Here is a 4816-nt window from a genome sequence, read left to right as displayed (position 1 = left end):
GAGGAGGGGAGTTATGGTGGGAAAAAAGAGGAACCAATGTAATAATCTGAACAATAAAGATTTAATTAAAAAACAAACAAACAAACAACAACAACAACAATAAAAGAAGCAGGTTTGCTGGCAGCAATTTAAGGGTGTTTCCACCTGATGGCCTCTGCCTTATTTCAAAGTACGGTTAGGATTTGGACATAGGGGGCATGGGGGAAAGAATATGGCCATCGGCACAGAGATGAATAAGTGCCCTGTGTATACGAGAAATGGAGAGTCAGTATTGGGCTGAGGCCTAGGGCGTGGGAAGGGGGGGTAATGGGGATTTTAGGGGCAAATGTGCCAGACTGAGGGCGGGTAGGGAAGCCTGGAAGCATTTGAGCAGAGGAGATGGGGTCAAGTGAGCCTTAGAAGGGTCAAGTTGGGAACAGGGCAGGAGACCATGCCCATGCAGAGGCTGCAACAGTCCCAGTGAGAGCTGGGCAGTAACCTGACCTGGGGCTGGGAAGATGGAAAGATCTGAAAGACCAGCATGTGGCTGAAGCTTCAGAGAAAGGGAAAGGGGAAGGAATGAATCAAAGCATGTTTTCTTTTTTGGTTCAGAAATGCTTTCCTTGAAAAGTCTTTTTCTTGGAAAGGGGAGGGGAGGGTTGACTTCTGAGTGTGCATCATGCAGACTGGTTGAGGGTGCCAGCTCCTGAGTGGCAGATGGTCACTTATTTACTGTAAAAACCCATATTCTTTATAGTTATTTTGGATTTTTCTTGAATAATTCTTCTTTTCTCTGCAGCATTAGGCATTGAATGCAAAGGATGGAGTAAAAGAAAGGGCAAAATGTATGTTTGTCAGTTAAAAACAATCAGGCGAAACAAGAAAACGTCCTACATATCCCTGTAACGTAGACTCCTATGGAGCCTGATATCAGAGTGGCTACGTATTTGAAGAAATAGTTATAATTAAAGGGTTTAGAATCCATGGACTCTGTTGGAAATTTTTATTCTTAAGGCAATGTACTTCAAACGGTTCTCCCTCAGATGGAAGGTTGGTCTGTGCATGGCAAATGATCAGTTTTTGAAGATTGCAAGTAGACATTCTCTCAAAATGGAAACCATAGTCTATCTTTGCCCTTAAGCCACATTTGACTCCTATTCTTGTATTGAAATGTAAAATAGCTTTTGTTAAAAGAAAAATTCAGCATTTTTAGGGTTGCCTTTGAAAATATTTTCACCACACCAAATTAGAAGTTTGAATGTTTTCCAAAATATCGTTTGAGATTGGAATAGATTTTGCAGACAAGTTCTATGTTGCTACAGAGCTGTTGCCAGAACCCTGACCCAGAGCAGACATGGTTGCACCTTCCCCTCTCTTTTCTTTGCACCCCTCTATTTTTATAAGGAAGCTGGAGGTGAGGGACAGGGATGGGGTCCAGCTAAGGCTGTGATCTCACCTGGTTCTCTCTGGTCTTGCATATATGCCAATTCAACTCAACAGTTTCCTGTAAAAAACATTGATTTAACCATTTTTAACAAATCCTCATTGGAGGATATTTTTCCCATTGATTTTTTTTAGAGGGAGTGGAAGGGAGGGAGGAGGGGGAGAGAGAGAGAAAGGTAGAGAGACATTGATGTGAGGGAGACACATCACCTGTTGCCTCCTGCAGCCGAGGTACATGTCCTTGACTGGGAATCAACCTGTGATCCTTCAGTCCTCAGGCCGAGGGTCTAACCACTGAGCAACCAGCCAGGCTGACTTAACCCTTTTGGTCATCATTCCTTAGCCCCTCTCTGCTCTTTTGGCCTCTCAAGCAGCATCCATTTACTCTAGACTCAGGCTGCTGCTTTTGTGACTTAATAGCTGGCTCTGTGGGAATCAGCTGAGTGAGACTCAGGGAACAGGCAGGGACACCTTTATTTTGCAGTTTCCAGACCCAACACTATCTGCCTCTTTTCAAGGAAGTTAGAGCTTTGTGAAGTGTTCTTATATCGGTTCCTCTCTACCTGACATTTCATTTTCTCTGGCGTCAATGTTTTTCTTCCCGGGTATATGCCAGAATATGAGGGAGAACTATATGGAACTTGCCACGAAAGGATTGCTGTCTCTTGGACTATCAGCCGTCGTTAGTCTACTTACCTCTGTCACAGGATTCTCCAGGTGGTGGGTTATTTGGTTGGCTCTTTATTCTCTGCACTCTTACTACTTGCCATTCAGTTATTTCACTTCTCTTTCTTTCCTGGGAAAATTAAAATGAAATAAATAAAGAAAAATCAGGAAATTTTTTATTAGAGGTTTTTTATAATATAGTTTTTCACAATGAAGTTTAAACAATAGGCTTCTATGATGTTTTGATGTTTTGTGTGGCTTTGGCATATGCTGCACACACACACACACACACACACACACAATTAGGCCTTTACCAGGAATGGCTTATCCATGTACCTATTTTTTCACACACATAGTATTTTCCACCAGAGTCAAAGATAATCAGACTAACTCCAGTATTTCCCCACGTCTAAATTTAATCTGATAGTATTACATGTCAATGATAACATAGTATTTACAAGTGGTTTAAGTTTATCTAGTTTGAGTGGCTGTACAGTAACCAGCTCAGCCAAAGAGAAACACACACACAGTTAGAAGACAGCTTTTGTGTTTTGATATGGGTGCGTTCTAGCAAGGGAATGAGGAATCTTGCTTTGTATTTAAACTAAAGTGTAAAAGTGCCTGTTCTTCAGTAGAATAATCATTCTTCTTTAAGTATCTAACAGCCACCACGGAAGAGAGGTCATTGAATTATTCCCTTAATCTTTTGAAACCTAGCTGTCACAATAACTAATGTCTGTCATTAGTATTTTCAAGCCTGGCCTGGCTTTACCATCACAAAGTGATCCTTACAAGTAAAAAAATAATGAGGCACTTTGTTAAGCTTCTTTATTGATATAATTCAGCTTTTAATTAGAGAAAAAGTGATGCCTTTAGGATAATAAAGATGTATTGTCATAATCACAGGAAGCTCACTTTTTGGAAATCACCTCAAAAAGAGGGTGGGAAAATAACTGAATTAGGAACCCTGGGGTCTGGGCGGCAGAGCCTTTGTGCTATTTCTGTTAATGTTGCCAACAATTCTATTTTTTTTAATTTTAATTTTTATGGATTCCAGAGAGAAAGAGAGAGGGAGAGAGATATAAACATCAATGATGAGAGAGAATCATTGATTAGCTCACCCCTCCACGCCCCACACTGAAAATTCACCCACATGTGCCCTGACTAGGAATCAAAAAGTGACCTCCTGGTTCATAGGTCGACACTCAACCACTGAGCCATGCTGGGCGAGCGCTAATGATTCTTAGTGGCTCTTTTTAAAAAAAAATTTCTTAACACCATTTTATTACTTTATTCATTCTCTTAATCATATCTGAATTGCATCCTGAGTTGGTGTACAAGTGCCCATTGCACATTTGAAATTTTATTTTTTTCTTCCTTTTAGGAGTATAAATCTAATGTGATTTTCAAGCAGCTACACAAAATTTGTATTTGGTGCCAGAAATTGGTTGTGTGAACTAGTTTGCATAATTATCCATGAACTTCTTCATAGTGATATCTATTGGGTTTGGCCTTTATTTCTTTGCTTTTGAATGAAGTTTTGTTAAATCACAATGAATATTCATCTTCTGAAGTTGTATTACAGGAGGTAGGACACATCACTGTGGTCCTCCCCAGCCCACTCTGTACTGGGTTCTCTTTGCTCTATTGTTCTATCTTACTTCTGACATAAGGCTAATTAGCAGGTGGGGCCATTTTAAAATGACACTTTATATCTAGTATTAATCCTAGCTAAACGTACAGCACATCTATTGTGTATTGGCACTATTCTGTTTTCTATGTCTTAACTTAATTGACTATAACACTTTCTGTTGCATTTTCTACATGAATAAACTGAACCACAGGAGATTAAGTGACATGCCCAAAGTCACACATCAGTATAATTTGAATACAGGTTGTCTGTCCCTTACGCGATACAAAGGAAGGCTGTTTGAAGTAGATTGTGCCTGGGACGCCCAGCTTTGGGAAACAGAACTCCAAGTGGAAGTTTGGGATGACGTTTTACAGCCTCATCTGCCTCCCCATCTCAGTAGTGATGTTACAGCTCTCCTTTGCCTCCACCATTTCCTTCCCATCTTTCTTATTTTGAAGGTTATCTTACAACAAGTACATTGAATAAAAGCAGATTTAGTGGAACAGTTAGAAGATTTTGATATCAGGCTTAATCCTGGCTCTTTCACTTACTTCTTGCTATTGGTAAGCTCTCTTAAGTTCTCTTTGATTGTTAGATAAAGATATGGCTAGCAACTTTCACATCCCAGTCCTACTTAAAAAAAATTCTTCCTCACCAGGTGCCTCACTAGATCAATATTTCTGTTATTGATTTGTTATTAGAGACACATTATAAGTTATAGGACCCTTGTAATTTTGCATTTTCTATATACTATAGTCTCATCTCTTAACATAACTGTGGAGTGATTAGGAAGACTGCTTATTGAACAAATCTAAAGCATTTTGGTCATCAATGCTTTCTTGTTCCATGAAAGGAATGGTATTAAGGGAAAGAAACAAAATAGGTCTGTCTGCTAGGCATTCTTTATGCAGTATCTATATATATAAAAGCCTAAGTGACCATTATGACCGAATGACCAGAACGACTGGAACAACTGTTCACTATGACACTCACTGACCACCAGGGGGCAGACGCTCAATGCAGGAGTTGCCCCCTGGTGGTCATTGTGCTCCCACAGCCAACCTCCCATGGCTAGCCAACCTCCGCAGCCCCTCC

At 40.2% G+C, this 4816-nt stretch overlaps 1 protein-coding gene across 1 annotated transcript in view; it reads left to right on the top strand.

Moving 5' to 3' along the window:
- The window catches only part of MCTP1 (multiple C2 domains, transmembrane 1), a 448818-nt gene that overhangs the window by 11022 nt on the left and 432980 nt on the right, over positions 1-4816 (top strand). The window lies entirely within an intron of this gene.

This window comes from Myotis brandtii, unplaced genomic scaffold (genome assembly GCF_000412655.1).
Source record: "Myotis brandtii unplaced genomic scaffold, ASM41265v1 scaffold344, whole genome shotgun sequence".
In the NCBI taxonomy this organism is placed as follows: Eukaryota; Metazoa; Chordata; class Mammalia; order Chiroptera; family Vespertilionidae; genus Myotis; species Myotis brandtii.
This window is presented reverse-complemented; position numbering and strand designations above follow the sequence as displayed.